Source organism: Nycticebus coucang, chromosome 2 (genome assembly GCF_027406575.1).
Source record: "Nycticebus coucang isolate mNycCou1 chromosome 2, mNycCou1.pri, whole genome shotgun sequence".
NCBI classification, from domain to species: Eukaryota; Metazoa; Chordata; class Mammalia; order Primates; family Lorisidae; genus Nycticebus; species Nycticebus coucang.
This window is the reverse complement of record NC_069781.1, coordinates 167898110-167918562: the sequence shown is the minus strand read 5'-3', so window position 1 is coordinate 167918562 and position 20453 is coordinate 167898110. Positions and strand designations below refer to the sequence as shown.

At 40.9% G+C, this 20453-nt stretch overlaps 2 protein-coding genes and 1 non-coding gene across 6 annotated transcripts in view; 1 reads left to right on the top strand and 2 right to left on the bottom strand.

Moving 5' to 3' along the window:
• Positions 1-20453, top strand: part of NOB1 (NIN1 (RPN12) binding protein 1 homolog) — a 270061-nt gene that overhangs the window by 143374 nt on the left and 106234 nt on the right. The window lies entirely within an intron of this gene.
• Positions 1-20453, bottom strand: part of NFAT5 (nuclear factor of activated T cells 5) — a 168879-nt gene that overhangs the window by 90209 nt on the left and 58217 nt on the right. The gene's annotated exons all lie outside the window — the stretch shown is intronic.
• LOC128579997 (U6 spliceosomal RNA) lies at positions 1115-1221 on the bottom strand. The gene has a single exon (XR_008378362.1). It is a non-coding gene; the product is annotated as a U6 spliceosomal RNA (small nuclear RNA).

Genomic DNA, 20453 nt, shown 5'->3' with positions numbered 1-20453 from the left:
TCTTTTTGGAGTGATAAAAATGCTCTGAAATTAGTGTATAGTCATGGTTACACAACTCTGTATATATACTAACAACAATTGAATTGTACCATTTAAATGGGTAAACTTTATGGTATGTAAATGATATGGCAATAAAACTACTTTTTAGAAAAGGGAGAGAGAAGAGAAATAGAGCAAGCACAAGTGAGAATTACAAAGAGCAAGCAGGGTATCTAACAATGTTCCTGATAAACTGCACGGACAAAACTATCTCTTCACATAGCTTCTGCATGTGAAAAGCAAAATTACAGACAAGACTAAGCTGCAAACTAATTTCTCTCTCTCTCTTTTCTTTTGAGACAAAGTCTCACTTGGTCACCCTTGGTAGAGGGCTCTGTCGCCATAGTTCACGGCAACCTCAAATTCTTGGGGTCCAGTGATCTTCTTGCCTCAGCCTCCCAAGCAGTTGGGACTTACAGGCACCCTCCACAACACCCAGCTATTTTTTTTTTTTTTTGTAGAGACAGAGTCTCACCCTACTGCCTTTGGTAGAGTGCCATGATGTCACAGGACTGACAGCAACCTCTAGCTCTTGGGCTTCCGCGATTCTCCTGCCTCAGCCTCCAGAGCAGCTGGGACTATAGGTGCCCGCCACAACGCCCAGCTATTTTTTGTTTGCAGTTCAGCCGGGGCTGGGTTTGAACCCTCCACCCTCGGTATATAGGGCCAGTGCCCTACTCACTGAGCCACAGGTGCCACTTTATTTTTTTTTTTTTTTTTAGAAACAGAGTCTTACTTTATCGCCCTCGGTACAGTGCCATGGTGTAACAACTCACAGCAACCTCCAACCTCCAACACCTGGTCTTAGGTGATTCTCTTGCCTCAGGCTCTGAGTAGCTGGGACTACAGGCGCCTGCCACAATGCCCAGCTATTTTTTGTTGCAGTTTGGCCAGGGCAGGGTTCGAACCCGCCACCCTTGGTATATGGGGCTGGCCCTACCCACTGAGCCACAGGCACTGCCCTCTTTTCTCTTTTTTAATTGTTTCAGGTTAATTTGAGGGTACAAAGAATTAGAGGTAGAGTCCCTCTTACAACTATGTCCCACCAAGAGGTGTGCCATATACCCTAACATTGAAAAATATGGAATGCTTCATGAGTTTGCGTGTCATCCTTGCTCAAGGGCCATGCTAATCTTCTCTGTATCATTCCAATTTTAGTATATGTGCTGCCAAAGTAAGCACCCAAATCCCATTCTTTACTGCTTCATTCTGTTTATTGCTTGTTCCAAAAAAGAGAAGAAAAACCCTCAAACATCATACTGCCTCACTTTCCCCTAGAAGCAAGCAGGGAAATAAATTAAAAAAAATAAATAAATAAAACAAGCTGAGAAAAGACATGTTTTGCTCTCTTAGCAAAACAATAATATTAATAGTACAATTACAAGTACCATTAATTGAGCATTCTGGGGCAGACCGTGCAAAATTTCTTACACATTTTTTTCTCATTTAATCTCAGAACAATCCTCTGAGGTAGGTTTTACCAATAAAGAATATAAGACCTGTAGTAAAAGAAAAAAAAAAAGAAAGAAAGAAGAGACCAACATGACTTGGTATAGACGAGCAGGGTCCTGCATTCAGAGCAAGATGGCAGGCGAGTAACAGCTTCCCTGCATCTGGGCACTGTTAGTCTGGGGAGATAAGACTCCAGGCACCTCTAGCTGGTGGGATCTGCCTATAATCATCCCTTTGAGAATACAGGGAGTCAGCTAGAGACTTCTGGACCCCAAGATGAGGACAAAAACAGTGGAAAACTGGCAAGTGGTCACGTGTGTCTGATAGGTCTAATCCCGCTGGCAGCTGTAAGTACAGCAGCAGCAAGACTGCAAACCGGAAAGTCCTTACCCGTGAACTGTTTGGTGTTTTTAGACTTAGCACTCAGTTGAACTGCCTTGGGGAGAGCTTGAACAGGAGTGCGGAGAACATTGGGCATCGTCTAGGGCCCCAGACTGAGCTGCTGAGCCAGGCAGAGCAAATAGTGTTTGACTGTGGGCCACAGGGAGCCATTGTGACAGAACTGCCCTGGCAAGCTCCGCCCTCAGGGTCCCAGAGCAAGGATGGGTGGGGGTGGGGGGAGCTAGTAACCCAGGGACTGAGCCCCCTTACAACCTTAACCCTCAGGGGCAGAAGGGGCAGAGTGAGACCGGTTCTATCCACTTAACACTGGGTAAGTGGACAGCCACTTCAGCAGTGATCCCAGCGACAAGCACTTTCCTGGGAAAGCTTCTGCTTAGCCACGTTTAGAAGTTTAAAGTGCCTTTTAAGAGGGCTGAAGAGAGATTTAGGGTGTCCACCCTGTGGGGTTTGAGAAATCAGCAGAGGCCTCCAGTCGTATCAGCATTGTGATTAACATCTCATACCCCAGAAGACCACCTGTTGCCCAGACAATAGTCAACAAAATATATATACTGCTTTGTTTCTGCTTTTTTTGTTTTTTTTTGTTTATTTTAATGTTGGTTGTTTGTTTTTTTAATTTCAACCTTTTCTGTACAGATTTTTTCTTTTGTTTTTTTTCTTTTTTTCTCCATTTTTTTAGTTTAAATACAATTTCCCATTGCTGCCTTTTTCAATAACTAGAACTTCATTTTTGCTATTGTTTTCTACCCCTATTATTTGGTTTTTCACCCAATTTTATCCCATAAAGTTTTCTTTTGCTTGCTTTGGTTTGATTTATAGCATTTTTGTCTTTCCTCTCCACTTGGTGGAGGTGGGGTACTGTGTCCGAACAGGTTACCAAAGAGCTGCTGACCTCAAGGGAACGACCCAACCAGGCACCCCAGAGGTTGGGGTTTTTTTAAGGTTGTATCAAAGTACCCTACTGTACACCTATATTGCTCTGTCTCCCTCTTTCTGTGCCTCTCTTCATTTTGTCAATATTTCCTTTTACCCACCCCCTCTCCTTTCTCTATTTTCTTTTCATTCCTTCTTTCTTTCTTTTATCCCTTCTTGCTCTTCAACCTTTTCATCCTTCTGTTCCTGTACCAAAAGGACTCATCATAACCTTACTCCATGGCACGGGAACTTAAAGAGCAAGAGGAAGTGAAAGGAAAATTAGGACATGGAAACAGATAAAAGAAATCACTCATGAGGAAGAATCAGTAGAAAACTCCAGGCAACATGAAGAACCAGTCCAGAGCAACCTCTCCAAGGGACCATGAGGTAGCTACTGCAGAGGATTCCACCTATAAAGAAATGTTAGGAATGACAGGGAATTTAGAATACACATGACGAAAACAATGAAGGAAATGATGGAAACATGAAGGAAACAGCTAATAAACTGGAAAATAACCAAAAGGAAATCCCAAAACAGAATCAAATAAGAGATGAACGATATGAAGAATATAGAAAGGATATAGCAGAGCTGAAGGAACTGAAGCAGTCAATTAGGAAACTTAAAGATGCAATGGAAAGTATCAGCAACAGGTTAGACCATGCAGAAAAAAGAATTTCAGAGGTAGAGGACAAAGTTCTTGAGGTAACTCAGATAGTTAAAGAGGCAGAAAAGAAGAGAGGACAGCAGATCGTTCCCTGACGGAATTATGGGACTTTATGAAGCGTTCCAACATACGAGTTATAGGAATCCCAGAAGGGGGAGAAGAATGCCCCAGAGGAATGGAAGCCATACTAGAGAATATTATAAATGAAAATTTCCCAAATATCACCAAAGATTCTGACACACTGCTTTCAGAGGGATATTGGACCCCAGGTTGCCTCAACTCTAACTGAGCTTCTCCAAGACACATTGTGATGAACCTGTCCAAAGTGAAGACAAAAGAAAAGATTCTGCAAGCTGCCAGGAGTTAGTGCCAGTTGACCTACAGGGGCAAATCCATCAGAGTGACTGCAGACTTCTCTAATGAAACTTTCCAAGCAAGAAGACAATGGTCATCTACTTTCAATCTAATTAAACAGAACAATTTTCAGCCCAGAATTCTGTATCTTGTTAAGCTAAGCTTTAAAATTGACGGAGAAATCAAATCATTTACGGATATATAAACATTGAGGAAATTCGCCACAAGACCAGCTCTACAGGAAATAACTTCAACCTGTTCTAGACACTGACCATTACAATGGATCAGCAGCAAAGTAAGAACTCAGAAATTAAAGGACAGAGCCTAACCTCCACACTGAAGCAAAAGATAAAACTAAGCAATGGACTCTCACAAAATAAGATGAATAGAATACTACCACACTTATCAATTATCTCAATAAATGTTAATGGCTTGAATTCCCCACTGAAGAGACATAGATTGGCTGACTGGATTAAAAAACACAAGCCATCCACTTGCTGTCTGCAAGAAACACACCTGGCTTCAAAAGACAAATTAAAGCTCCAAGTCAAGGGTCGGAAGACAATTTTTCAGGCAAATGGAATTCAGAAGAAAAGAGGAGTTGCAATCTTATTTTCAGATACATGGGGATTTAAAGCTACTAAAGTCAAAAAAGACAAAAATGGTCAATTTATATTGGTCAAGGGAAAAATACAACAAGAAGATATTTCAATTCTAAATATTTATGCACCAAACTTAAATGCTCCCAGATTCTTGAAACAGACCTTACTCAGTCTGAGCAATATGATATTCGACAATACCATAATAACAGGGGACTTTAACACCCCTCTTACAGAGCTGGACAGATCCTCTGAACAGAAATTAAACAAAGATATAAGAGATTTAAAAGAGACCCTAGAATAACTGTGCTTGATAGACACATATAGAACACTCCATCCCAAAGATAAAGAACATACATTCTTCTCATCACTCCATGGAACATTCTCCAAAATTGATCATATCCTAGGACACAAAACAAATATCAACAGAATAAAAAGGATTGAAATTTTACCTTGCATCTTCTCAGACCATAAAGCACTAAAGGGGGAACTCAACTCTAACAAAAACGTTCGACCACACACAAAGGCATGGAAATTAAACAACCTTCTGTTGAATAACAGATGGGTGCAGGAAGAAATAAAACAGGAAATCATTAACCTCCTTGAGCATAACAACAATGAAGACACAAGCTACCAAAACCTGTGGGATACTGCAAAAGCAGTTTTGAGAGGAAAATTTATCACTTTAGATGCCTACATTCGAAAAACAGAAAGAGAACGCATCAACAAACTCACAAGCCATCTTATGGAATTGGAAAAAGAAGAACAATCTAAGCCTAAACCCAGTAGAAGAAAAGAAATATCCAAAATCAAATCAGAGATCAATGAAATTGAAAACAAAAGAATCATTCAGAAAATTAATGAAACAAGGAGTTGTTTTTTTTTTTTTCTTGTAGAGACAGAGTCTCACTTTATGGCCCACGGTAGAGTACTGTGGCCTCACATAGCTCACAGCAACCTCCAACTCCTGGGCTTAAGCGATTCTCTTGGCTCAGCCTCCCGAGTAGCTGGGACTACAGGCACCCGCCACAACGCCCGGCTATCTTTTGGTTGCAGTTTGGCCGGGGCCGGGTTTGAACCCGCCACCCTTGGTATATGGGGCCGGCGCCTTACCGACTGAGCCACAGGCACCGCCCAGGAGTTGGTTTTTTGAAAAAATTATTTATAGATAAACCATTGGCCATTAATGAGAAATAGAAAAGTAAAATCTCTAGTAACCTCAATCAGAAATGATAAAGGGGAAATAACAACTGATCCCACAGAGATACAAGAGATCATCTCTGAATACTACCAGAAACTCTATGCCCTGAAATTTGACAATGGGAAGGAAATGGATCAATATTTGGAATCACACCCTCTCCCTAGACTTAGCCAGGAAGAAATAGAGCTCCTGAACAGACCAATTTCAAGCACTGAGATCAAAGAAAAAATAAAAAATCTTCCAACCCAAAAATGCCCTGGTCCAGATGGCTTCACACCAGAATTCTATCAAACCTTCAAGGAAGAGCTTATTCCTGTACTGCGGAAATTATTTCAAAAAATTGAGGAAGAAGGAATCTTCCCCAACACATTCTATGAAGCAAACATCACCCTGATACCAAAACCAGGAAAAGACCTAACCAAAAAGGAGAATTTCAGACCAATCTCACTCATGAATATAGATGGAAAAATTCTCAACAAAATCCTAGCCGACAGATTACAGCTTATCATCAAAAAAGACATTCATCATGATCAAGTAGGTTTCATCCCAGGGATGCAAGGCTGGTTTAACATACGCAAGTCCATAAACGTTATCCACCATATTAACAGAGGCAAAAATAAAGATCATATGATCCTCTCAAGAGATGCAGAAAAAGCATTTGATAAAATCCAGCATCCTTTTCTAATTAGAACACTGAAGAGTATAGGCATAGGTGGCACATTTCTAAAACTGATTGAAGCTATCTATGACAAACCCACAGCTAATATTTTACTGAATGAAGGAAAACTGAAAGCTTTTCCTCTTAGAACTGGAACCAGACAAGGTTCTCCTCTGTCACCTTTACTATTCAACATAGTGCTGGAAGTTCTAGCCAATACAATTAGGCAAGACAAGGAAATTAAGGGAATCCAAATGGGAGCAGAGGAGGTCAAATTTTCCCTCTTTGCTGACGACACGATCTTATACTTAGAGAATCCCAAAGACTCAACCACAAGACTCCTAGAAGTCATCAAAAAATACAGTAATGTTTCAGGATATAAAATCAATGTCCACAAGTCAGTAGGCTTTGTATACGCCAACAACAGTCAAGATGAGAAGCTAATTAAGGACACCATTCCCTTCACCATAGTTTCAAAGAAAATGAAATACCTAGTAATATACCTAACGAAGGAGGTGAAGGACCTCTGTAAAGAAAATTATGATATCCTCAGAAAGGCAAGAGCAGAAGATATTAACAAATGGAAGAACATACCATGCTCATGGATGGGAAGAATCAACATTGTTAAAATGTCTATACTTCCCAAAGCAATCTACCTATTCAATGCCATTCATATTAAAATACCAACATCGTACTTTCAAGATTTGGAAAAAATGATTCTGCGTTTTGTATGGAACCAGAAAAAAAAACCGTATAGCTAAGGCAGTTCTTACTAACAAAAATAAAGCTGGGGGCATCACCATATCAGATTTTAGGCTGTACTACAAAGCCATAGTGGTCAAGACAGCGTGGTACTGGCACAAAAATAGAGACATAGACACGTGGAATCAAATAGAAAACCAGGAAATGAAACTAACATCTTACAACCAACCTAATCTTTGATAAACCAAACAAGAACACACCTTGGGGGAGAGACTCCCTATTCAATAAATGGTGTTGGGAGAACTGGATATCCACATGTAAAAGACTGAAACTGGACCCACACCTTTCTCCACTCACAAAAATTGATTCAAGATGGATAAAGGACTTAAATTTAAGGCATGAAACAATAAAAATCCTCAAAGAAAGTATAGGAAAACATTGGAAGATATTGGCCTGGGGAAAGACTTCATGAAGAAGACTGCCATGGCAATTGCAACAACAATAAAAATAAACAAATGGGACTGCATTAAACTGAAAAGCTTCTGTACAGCTAAGGAGACAACAACCAAAGCAAATAGACAACCTACATAACGGGAAAGGATATTTGCATATTTTGAATCAGACAAAAGCTTGATAACTAGGATCTATAGAGAACTCAAATTAATCCACATGAAAAAAAGCAATCTTTCCCATATATCAATGGGCAAGAGACATGAATAGAAACTTCTCTAAAGAAGACAGACGAATGGCTAACAAACATATAAAAAAATGTTCATCATCCCTATCTATTAGAGAAATGCAAATCAAAACCACCCTGAGATACCATCTTAACCCCAGTGAGAATGGCCCACATCACAAAATCTCAAAACTGCAGATGCTGGCATAGATGTGGAGAGAAGGGAACACTTTTACACTGCTGGTGGGACTGCAAACTAGTACAACCCTTTTGGAAGGAAGTATGAAAAAACCTCAAAGCACTCAAGCTAGACCTCCCATTTGATCCCGCAATCCCATTACTGGGCATGTACCCAGAAGGAAAAAAATCCTTTTATCATAAGGACACTTGTACTAGACTGTTTATTGCAGCTCAATTTAGAATCACCAAAATGTGGAAACAGCTTAAATGCCCACCACCCAGGAATGGATTAACAAGCTGTGGTATATGTATACCATGGAATACTATTCAGCTATTTAAAAAAATGGAGACTTTACAACCTTCGTATTAACCTGGATGGAAGTGGAAGACATTATTCTTAGTAAAGCATCACAAGAATGGAGAAGCATGAATCCTATGTACTCAATTTTGATATGAGGACAATTAATGACAATTATGGTCACGGAGGGTGGGGGGGGAGGAAAAGCAGAGAGAGGGAAGGAGGGAGGGGGTGGGGCCTTGGTGTGTGGCACACCTTCTGGGGTCAAGACAAGATTGCAAGAGGGACTTTACGTAACAAATGCAATCAGTGTAACCTGGCTTATTGTACCCTCAATGAATCCCCAACAATAAAAAAAAAAAGAAAGAAAGAAAGAAAAACATGTGATAAAACAAAAGGGACTGACATATAAAGTGTAGGACAGTGTTTTACTTTGATGAGAGAAGAGGAGATAGGACAAAGGAGGAGTAGAAATAAAACTGGGCTGTACAGTGGGTTAGAGGGTGTGCTTTTTACTAAATATATAGTCAAATGAAATCAATGAATACAATAAAATTAAGGCTGTATATGGATAGTGTACAGCCTCAGAAGAGTTGCTATAAGGCTTAAATAAAATGTTCTGTTTTAAAATGGGCTCTGTAAGTTATTATTCCTTTTTGGAATTTTCATCCCCATTTCACCCTTCTTGACCTGAGAGCTGGCATTTGGTGTTCAGTTGCTTTGAGGTTAGACAGTAAAGTCAAAACTGCTACAGAGCCTATCTACTTTTCTCAAGAGTATCTTATTTACTTTTAGGTAATAAAGTTCTATCTATCACCCCTGGACTTGCAGCTATGCAGAGAGGATTTTGCCTGCCCCCCCCTCCATAATAATAAAATGGGAGAAAGGCCTCCATAAATAAGATGTTTCCATTCAAGAGTCAAGCAAACAGTTAAATGAAAGTATCTGTGGTAAAAAGAACGTCATTTTGTGTTGGGAATGCTTTAAAAATGTAACAAAAAAGTAAACCAATGCTCAGAACAGATATTAATAAGTCAAATAACAAATGCTTCCTGATAATTGAATGCAAACAACATTTTTATCTTATTTTAAATATCGAGGTTATACCTATTGTTAAAAAATTCTAAATGTGGGGCAGCTCCTGTGGCTCAAATGCTGGAGGTGGTGGGTTCAAACCCAGCCCCAGCCAAAAAAAAAATTAAAAATGCTAAATGTGAAGTACTCTAAGCACCTGAAAGTTTAAAAAAAAAAATTTTTCAAAATACAGTTTGGGAACTAACTGCCTTACTCTTTATCTCTCCATTAACTATTTCAATAAGCTGGTAAATCCCAAGGCTATGGTTTCAAATCAGACATTCTAAACAAAGTGCCTGGCATTTCCAATGTGCCAACATAGTTCTGCATTAAAGAGAGACAGCATTCATTTTGTTAAAAACACTTCAGACTTGACAGTCATCATACTTGGCATCTACACTGGAAAAATGTACTGGCTGCAGGTCCACTGGATATTTAGTTTCTAAGAGATTATGGAGTCCAAGAATAACTGGTAGATGATGCTCTGTTTTCAATTTTTTCCCTCAATTTCTAAGTATAAGCCAATTTACTAGTCTGCTGTCACATATTTACTTATTCATATCATTTCCCCCAGATTGTATTTTATTATTGTTTTCCTACAACAATCTAGTGTTCCAAGGTAATTTTAAGGAATACACAGTTTAGGGAATAAGAAAACTAACTAGAGTTCTGAAGACATTTTAATATGCCACTGGGCATATTGGCTCATGCCTGCAATTATGCCCAAAAGCACTTTGGGAGTTCAAGACCAGCCTGGGCAATTTAGCAAGACCTCATCTTTCCAGAATACAAAATAGGGTGCGCTGGTGCACATTTGTAGTCCCAGTTACTCATGAAGCTGAGGCAGAAGGATCACCTGAGCCTAGGAGTTTGGGTTGCAGTGATCTAGCCTAGGTGACAGAGTGAGACTGTCTTAAAAAAAAAAAAAAAAAAAGATAGAAAAGAAAGGAAAAAATACATACATAGTATATATACCTCCATATGTTTTTCTACTAGCTATTACTTGTCACTTAAAAGTTTCAAATATTTTCAAAATAACTTATCAGGAAAGACAGAATGGAATATACATACTAGTCATCTAACAGCTGTGATTAATTTACATTATCTTCTGAAGAAATTACTTATGTTTGTCCCAAAAGAAACAAACTCTGAAGTCATAGAGGATCCATCCTTCTCCACAGAAGAAGGAATACAGACGTATGGGGAACAGTCCAGTAGAGGAGGCTGGAATGTAAACAGAGTGAAACTATCTACATGGGTGGATTGCCCAGGGAGGTATAATCCAAAAAAGGTAAAGAGGGCATTCATGTAAGACCCTGCAACCTGCACAGGAAAAGGACAGCATTTGTGTGGAAGGGCTGCTTAGGGTGGGAAAGTCAGAGACTGAGCAGGGTAAAGAGGACATTTCCATGGATGGGTGGTCCAGCATGGGGTGCTGGAGTTCAAATGAGGTAAAGAAGACATCCACAAGGGTCGAGGGAGCACAGGGCAGCTTTAGGCAGGTATCAAAATCCTAGCAGAGTAAGGAAGACAATAGGCTGTCTACCTGTCAGGAATGTCTGTCCAATGTGGGAAAAAAGAACCCAAGTGGAGTGAGAAGGGTATCCACAAGTGAGCAGGAAGATAGCTCTGGGTTTTAAGAGCATCTATGTAGGAGGCAAGATGTTGGGGTCCAAATTGGGTAATTAGGGTATTAATGTGTCAGGAAGGAAGAAGGAGTAGCAGAAGAAGATTGGTGATGGCTCGGTGCCCATAGCACAGTGTGTATGTGTACGTGGCTGGTTATGGCACCAGTGTATGTGGCTGGTTATGGGGCTAGCCACATACACTGAGGCTGATGGGTTCGAAACTGGCCCAGGCCAGCTAAACAACAATGACAATTGCAACAAAAAAAAGCTGGGCGTTGTGGGGGGCACCTATAGTCCCAGCTACTCAGGAGGCTGAGGCAAGAGAATCACTTAAGCCCAAGAGTTAGAGGTTGCTGTGAGCTGTGACACCACAGCACTCTACCAAGGGTGACATAATAAGACTCTTTCTCAAAAAAAAAAAAAAAAGAAAAGAAAAGAAAATCACTCTTCTTTTTTTTTTTTTTTTTTTTTTTTGCAGTTTTTGGCCGGGGCTGGGTTTGAACCCGCCACCTCCGGCATATGGGGCCAACGCCCTACTCCTCTGAGCCACAGGCGCCGCCCAAGAAAATCACTCTTTCAACAATCACAGTCTAGAGAAAATAAAATGAATCAAGTTTAAAATAATACAGCATGTGCTTTAAGTGCTTTAGTAAAAGTATGGAATGTTATACAGCTAGAGAAGAAGAAACCCTTAACATAATCTGTGGAGAATGAGAGGAGGATTTGATACCTGAAGTCAGTTTTGAATACTAAAATAAGTATTTAGCAGACAGATTTGGGAAAAGGGAGGTAAAAGCAACCTGAATAAAAAGAGTATTTTTGTTTCAGTTTTCAAATAATTCAGTTAAGTTAGAACCTGGGAGTTCCAGGGAGTAACACAAGATGAAGCTATTAAAGGCAGGGAGAGGCCATCTAGATTATGAAAGGCCTTGTATTTCAAGCTAAGCAGTAAGGATTTTATTCCTCAGCACACAGGAAGCCTTTGAGGGTTTTAAGCAAGAAACGGTAAGCTAAAGGCCGGGCACAATGGCCCAGCCTGTAATCCTAGGACTCTGGGAGGCTGAGGCAAGTGGACTGCCTGAGCTCAAGAGTTCGAGATCAGCCTGAGCAAGAGCTAGACCTCATGTCTAAAAAACAGCCAGATGTCGTGGCAGGCCCCTGAAGTCCCGGCTACTCAAGAGGCTGAGACAAGAGAATCATTTGAGCCTGAGAGTTTGAAGTTGCTGTGAGCTATGATGCCATAGCACTCAACTCCAGGGCAAATTAGTGAGACTCTGTCTCAAAAAAAAAAATAATAATAAAAATAAATAAATAAATAAATAAAAGGGGGCGCCTGTGGTTCAGTGGGTAGAGCACCGGCTCCATATACGAGGGTGGCGGGTTCAAACCTGGCCCCGGCCAAAGTGCAACAAAAACATAGCCGGGCCTTGTAGTGGATGCCTGTAGTTCCAACTGCTCAGGAGGCTGAGGCAAGAGAATCACTTAGGCCCAGGAGTTGGAGGTTGCTGTGAGCTGTGTGACACCACGGCACTCTCCCAAGGGCGATAAAGTAAGACTCTGTCTAAGAAGGTTTTTGCAATAATAACCTAAGTAAGAAATAACGAAGTTCTGAACCAAGGAAGTACCAGTGAGAATGGTGAATAGGATATGAATTTAAAGATATTTAGGAAAACAGATGATCTGAATTAGATGAGGATGCAGAGGGACAAGGAGGGAAAAGAAAAAAAGAGTTACAAGTAATTCATAGGAATTCTGGCTTGGGAAGATTAATGGAAGGTGGTACCATTTCTTTTATTTTTTGTAGAGACAGAGTTTCACTTTATTGCCCTCGGTAGAGTGCCATGGCATCAGACAGCTCACAGCAACCTCCAACTCCTGGGCTTAAGCGATTCTCTTGCCTCAGCCTCCGAGTAGCTGGGACTACAGGCGCACGCCACAATGCCCGGCTATTTAGTACCATTTCTTAAGACAGAAAATGTGGGAGTTAAGAATAAAACTGGAAACATGAGAATTCTGTTTTTTTAGAGACAGGGTCTCACTATTTGCCCAGGCTGGTCTCCAACTCCTGGGCTCAGCTCAAGCAATCCTCCCACATTGGCTTCCCAAAGTTCTGAGATTACAGGTATGATCTACTGAACCCAGTCTTGAGATGTCAGTTTTAAATAATAAATCGGGAGGTGCCAATGGGACATCCAAGTGAATACATAAACAGGAGCGAAGTCTAGCAATTAATGCTGCTGGGCATACTTCCTTTACTTTTGTTTTCTTATACCAAATCTGCCCTTGAACTAGATTAATTTATTTAGAGTTATTTCTTTAACTCTTATTATTTGTTTTTATTTTTAAACTCTTATCTATTCATTTGAGACAGAGCCTCAAGCTGTCACCCTGGGTAGAGTGCCATGGCATCACAGCTCACAGCAACCTCCAACTCCTGGGCTTAAGCGATTCTCTTACCTTAGCCTCCCAGGTAGCTGGGACTACAGGCGCTCACCACAACACCTGGCTATTTTTTTGTTGCAGTTGTCATTGTTGTTTAGCAGGCCCGGATTGGGTTTGAACCTGCTAGCTCTGGTGTATGTGGGTGGCACCCTAGACGCTTGAGCTACAGGCACGGAGCTGCCTTTTTTTTTTTTTTTTTGAGACAGAGTTTTACTCTGTCCCCCGGGGTAGAGGGCAATGACATTTGTCAAATTTTTGGGCTCAAGTGATCCTCTTGCCTCAGCCTCTTCAGTAGCTGAGATTACAGGTGCCTAGCACAACGCCCGGCTATTTTTTGGTTGCAGTTCAGCCGGGGCCGGGTTTGAACCCGCCACCCTTGGTATATGGGGCTGGTGCCTTACCCACTGAGCCACAGGAGCCGCCCTGTTCATTCTTTTTTACTTTTACTTTCATTCTTTCTTATTGCTGAGTAATACTCCATGGGGGGGGGGGTGTATACTACATTCATACAAAACAAATAAGGAAATGTTGTATATTTTTCCTGATTACTTAAATTTTACTGACAATTATATAAACATACACACACCGAATTTTCATTACCCACTTGTCAGTTTGTGGGCACTTGGGTTGAGTCCATATCTTTATAACTGCAAATTGTGCTGCAATAAACAAAATGAATAGCTTGATTATGCTTAACTAGATAGTCACTTTACTGATAGACAAGACTTTTTTTTGATATAGAGTTTGTTGCCCAAAGTAGAGTACTGAGGCATCACAGCTCACAGCAACTTCAAATTCTTGGGCTTACGCAATTCTCTTGCCTCAGCCTCCCAAGTAGCTGGGACTACAGGCACCTGCCATAACGCCTGGCAATTTTTTTTTTTTTTTGTGGTTTTTGGCCAGGGCTAGGTTTGAACCCGCCACCTCCGGCATATGGGACCGGAGCTCTACTCCTTGAGCCATAGGCGCCACCCACGTCCGGCAATTTTTTTTGTTGCAGTTGTCATTATTGTTTAGCAGGCCGGGTTCAAACCCGCTTGCCTCAGCTAACCCTTGAGCTATTGGCACCAAGCTGACAAGGTCATTTTTTTTTGAGACCAAGTCTATGTCGCCACCCCATCCCTAGTAGAGTGCGATGACATCACAGCTCACAGCAACCTCAAACTCTTGGGCTGAAGCGAGTCTCTTGCCTCAGCCTCCCAAGTAGCTGGGACTACAGGTGCCCGCCACAACGCCCAGCTATTTTTTGGTTGCAATTGTCATTGTTGTCTAGCTGGCCCAAGCTGGGTTTGAACCCACCAGTCTCAGTGCATGTGGCCAGCACCGTAACCATTATGCTATGGGCTCTGAGTCATTTTTAGTGTTTTATTAAATCATAAGATATACCTATAGTAAAGCAGGCAAATCTTAACTCTAGCTTGCAAAATTTTTTAAAGTAAACATACATGTAACTACCACTCAACTGATTAAACACTCCTCCTTGTGCTTTTTCCCAGGTAGCACCATCTCCGAAAGAAACCAACCTTCTGACTTCTATCATCATAGATTATAGTTTTACCTGCTTTTTGGGTTTTATACAAAAAGTATCATGGTACAAAAAAAAAATGCCACAAATCAGTTCTAGATCAGTTTTGAATTACTGATTTTTCTCCTCATTATGACTCTCTCCATGACTGGTGATTTTTTATTAGATAAAAGATATTGAGAATTTTCTTTTGTTGTATGCTAAGTATTTTAATACTCATACATATTCTTGAGGTTTGTTTTGAGATATGGTTAAGTTACTTAAAAGGAACTTAATCCTGGGTGGCGCCTGTGGCTCAGCGGGTAGGGCGCCGGTCCCATATGCCGGAGGTGGCGGGTTCAAACCCAGCCCCGGCCAAATTAAAAAAAAAAAAAAAAAAAAAGGAACTTAATCCTTTTAGCTTTTCCTTTTAAACTTTATTGGCAGGACTTAAGTGTGTTTAGTTCAAGGTTAATTTTTTCATGCTGATAAGGTAAAATCCTTCTTAACACCATCCAATATGCCTGAAAAGATTTCTATTCTGACCAGTGAAAAAAGGCATCATACCCAACCCTCTGTAAGCTTCTAGGCACTGTTCCCTCTAGTCCTCTCACGCAGTGTTTTCCCCAGGCTTGGGTAGTTCTCCCATGTGTATGCAATGATCACCACTCAACTAGATACTCTAAGGCAATAGTTCTCAACGTTCCCAATGCCGTGACCCTTTAATACAGTTCCTCATGTTGTGGTGACCATCAACCATAAAATTATGTTGTAGCAACAAAAATAATTTTATGGTTGGGGGTCACCACAACATGCGGAACTGTATTAAAAGGTTGTGGCATTTGGAAGGTTGAGAACCACAGCTCTAAGGAGATCCTCTACAGATCTCCAATGTTCTGTGTGCATCCCTCTTCTCTCCAGTATTCTGCTCTGAGAACTCTGACCATCTGGGTGCCTAAGACTTTGAGCTCTACCACCTCAACTCAAGGAGACCGCTAGGTTCCACCTTGAATTCTCCTTTTCTGCATCACTTTCTCTACAAACTGGGGCACTTGAAGGGCTCATCTCATTTGTTTTCTTTCTAATGGATCATTGTTCTTCATTGCCTACTGTTAATTATAAAAAGAATAATTATTTCACACATATTCTATGGCTTTTTAGTTGTTTCAAGCTAGAGGGTATATCTAGTCTGTCTGTCAACATACCTTACCTGAAAGCAGAAGTTATTCTACTTTTAAACCTTATCAGTATGTTCATCACTAAGAAAAGATAAAGAATTAATATTACTATGTACTACTTCACAACCTTTAAAATATATAAAGAATTTTCAGATTACTTCATTTATATTCAATAAATATTATATGTGCTGTAAGTAACAAACATTGGGTTAAGCCCTTTGAGGTTTAAAAAAAATGAGTCAGGGCAGCACCTATGGCTCAGTTGGTCAGGCGCCGGCCCCATATACCGAGGGTGGCGGGTTCAAGCCCGGCACCGGCCAAACTGCAACCAAAAAATAGCCAGGCGTTGTGGCGGGTGCCTGTAGTCCCAGCTACTCGGGAGGCTGAGGCAAGAGAATCGCTTAAGCCCAGGAGTTGGAGGTTGCTGTGAGCTGTGTGAGGCCACGGCACTCTACTGAGGGCCATAAAGTGAGACTCTGTCTCTACAAAAAAAAAAAAAAAAAAAAAATGAGTCAACATTCCCTCTGGGAGGCCGAGGCAGGTAGATCACTGCCTAGACCAGGCAGGGAGTTCAAGACCAGATCAACCAAGAGAGAGACATCATTTCTAAAAATAGCCAGGCATTGTGGTGGGTGCCTGTAGTCCCAGCTACTCGGGAGGCTGAGGCAAGAGAATCGCTTAAGCCCAGGAGTTGGAGGTTGCTGTGAGCTGTGTGAGGCCACGGCACTCTACTGAGGGCCATAAAGTGAGACTCTGTCTCTACAAAAAAAAAAAAAAAAAAAAATGAGTCAACCTTCCCTCTGGGAGGCCGAGGCAGGTAGATCACTGCCTAGGCCAGGCAGGGAGTTCAAGACCAGATCAACCAAGAGAGAGACATCATTTCTAAAAATAGCCAGGCATTGTGGTGGGTGCCTGTAGTCCCAGCTACTTGGGAGGCTGAGACAAGCGTATCACTTGAGCCTAAGAGTTTGAGGTTGCTATGAGCTATGACACCACAGCACTCAACCAAGGTCAACTGAGTGATACTCTGTAAAAAAAAAAGTCTTAACCTTGTAAAAGTATAAAAATACTCTATAAATACACAACTGTATCCTTTATATTCTAGGCACAAAGGAGAATTTTAAAAAGATTACTCAGTTACAGGGGCCCACACCTGTAATCCCAGAATTCTGGAGGACTGAGGTGGGCGGACTGCTTGAGCTCAGATTTCAAGATCAGCCTGAGCAAGAGTCAGACCTCGTCTCGAAAAATTAAAGAAATAAAAATAAAATTTTAAGAAGTTTTGGCTCAGTGCCTGTAGCTCAGCAGCTAGGGCACCGGCCACATGCACCGGAGCCGACAGGTTCGAACCTAGCACAGGCCTGCCAAACAACAATGACAACTACAACCAAAAAATAGCCTGGCGTTGTGGTGGGCACCTGTAGTCCTAGCTACTTGGGAGGCTGAGGCAAGAGAATCACTTAAGCCCAAGAATTGGAGGTTGCTGTGAGCTGTGACACCATGGCACTCTACCAAGGGTGACATCCTGAGACTCTGCCTCAAAAAAAAAAAAGAAAGAAAATTTTAAAAAGTTTAAAGATACAGTAGTTCCAGACTCAGTGCCTGTATACCTCAGCGGCTAGGGCGCCCAGCCACAAACACTGGAGCTGGCGGGTTCAAATCCAGCTCAGGCCTGCCAAATAACAATGACAACTACAACCAAAAAATAGCCAGGTGTTGTGGCAGGTGCCTGTAGTAGTTCCAGCTACTTGGGAGGTGAAGGCAAAAGAATTGCTTAAGCCCAAGAGTTGGAGGTTGCTGTTAACTGTGATGCCACAGCACTCTACCAAGGGTGACAAAGTGGGACTCTGTCTCGAAAAAAAAAAAAAAAAAGATACAGTAGTACCAGTCCTCAAAGAACTGAAAATCTAGTTGGAATAAGGATATGCGTATGTGTGTATTGTTATTACATAATATATCCTACATTATATTGTTACATATATACATAAATGTCATATATGCATGAACACTTACAGGAAACATTTAGAGAAAAATAGGCTGCAGAATTTTTCTTTTTTTTTTTTTTTTTGAGACAGACTCTCACTTTGTCTCCTCTGGTAGAGTGCCGTGGAATCATAGCTCATAGTGACCTCAGACTCCTGGGCTCAAGCAATTCTCTTGCCTCAGTCCCCGGAGTAGATAGAATTACAGGCACCCACCATAATGCCCAGCTATTTTTAGAGATGGGGTCTTGCTCTAACTCATGCTGGTCTCAAACTTGTGAGCTCAGACAATCCACCAGCCTCAGCTTCCCAGAGTGCTAGGATTACAGGCATGAGCCACAGTGCCCAGTCTGGCTGTAGAATATTGACAATGATTACAATTTCTGTTAAGCCAGGGTCTTAATCAATTAAAGACTCTTTGAAAAGGTGCCATTTGCATCAGATTTAGTAATACATGGGTCATTACAAGTTTTGAAACACACAAAAATCAAGAAACATAAAATCTGCCTGGATGGAAACAAATGAAGCCTTACCAGCAACACCAGTAAGCCAAGCAGGTTGAAACTTGCACATGTGAATCACAAAGGATGCTGTCAACAGTATTTCTTGGAAGGGAAATGATGGAGCATAACATAGTCTGTCTCAAAACTTTTGTAGTGATCCACATATAGTCAGCACAAACTTATCATAATCAATAGCAATAAGCAAATAGTCTCAGATACCTTCTAAAACCTAGTTTTGACTCTTCATAGCAGCAGTAATGAAAACTAGGCTATCAAAATGTATAATTATATGGCAGTAGAGCTATAAAATAACAAGAGCTAATTAAATATTAATAGTTGTTGAATGACTCTGAGTGTCTACTTTATGACCCTCCAGCCCTACCTCTCTCCATGCTCTTTTTTCCTCCACATTTCCATCAAGATACAATGAGTTTTCAATTCTTCAGCCATGTACTATCTTTATTTCTTTGCATATGTCCTTGTTTCTACCTGAAACAAGGACATTTACTTCTTCCCATAAGCTGTTTCTGACCACTCTGATTTTTTCGTTTGTTTAGAGATGGTTGGTCTTACTCAGGATGGAATGCTCAAAGCTCACTGTCACCTCAAAGAAGTTCAAGTCATCCTCCTGCTTCAGCTCCTTAGTACTAGGACTATGGTTGCATGCCACTATGCCTGGCCAATTTATTTTTAAACTCCTGAGCTCAAGCAATCCTGGGCCTCCCAAAGTGCTGGGATTATAGGTGTGAGCAACCCAGCCTAGCCCACTCCAATCTTAGCTATCTCTATAAAGTATTTCTCAACTAGAATACATACCACACATAATTTGACAATTGCCAGTTTGCTTAGACTATTTCCTCTTATACTTCACATAGGCAGTGCCCTATGTTAGTCTCATTCATACTGTGTCCTCAGCAGTATAATGTCTAACACAAAAAGGAACTCATGGATGGGTGGGGTGGCTCACCTCTGTAATCTCAGCACTCCGGGAGGCCAAGGCAGGTGGACTGCTTGAGCTCAGGAGTTCAAGACCCAGCCTGAGCCAGAGTGAGACCCTGTCTCTAAAAATAGCCAGGCGGGCCTTATAGCAGGCACTTCACCTGTAGTCCCAATTGCTTAGGAGGCTGAGGCAAGAGAATAACCTGAGCCCAAGAGTTTGAGATTGCTGTGAGCTATGATGCCACAGCACTCTACCGAAGGTGACAAAATGAGACTCTGTCTCAAAAGGAAAAAAAAACGAAAAGGAACTCATTTGATGAGTATATGAATAAGGAAGACAATATACTCTGTGGGAAAAAACAAGGTTGCGAATATACCATACAAAGAAGCAGAAGGATTAGAATGGGAAAAGTCAGAAAAGCAGCTAGAAAAAAAACAAGAGTCAAAGGAGAGCCTGGAGAATACGGTGTCAGAAAAAGAACAAAGTCTTGGGAGCAGACAGCTAAAAGTGAAAATGTCTCATTCGGTTCAAATAAAGAAGAACTTGAAAGAAAGCATTTACTTGATGTGGCAAGAGGTACTTCTTGATACAATGGCCAAAAATTTTATCAAGGGAATACTGGGGATAAAAGCCAGAGGCAAAGAGTTGAAGTCCAAATGGAACTGAGAAAGTGAATGCAAGGTAAGCCATAATCTATACTACTATTCTACCAAGTCCTTACAAAGAGAAAGAAGAATACTCAAGGAAACAGGACCAAATGTAAGGTTTATTTTATTGTGTGAAAGAAGAAATTGTGTACAGGCTATACAGTAAAAGGAAAAAAGCTAGTAATTAGGAAAAGTTGGAAGATTCAAGAGAGGATATATGTTAATAGAAGAGATTTAATTTTTAAAAACACCATCAGATTTGACAATTATGAAATCATAAGTTTATTTCCTAGAGAATGCACAATAACAAAAGGTTAATTGAATGATCAAGAAAATAAGATTAGCCTAGCAATGAATAACAGGCTAAATATCCCCAACTATGAAAATTTGAAATGTGAAATGCTCCAAAATCCA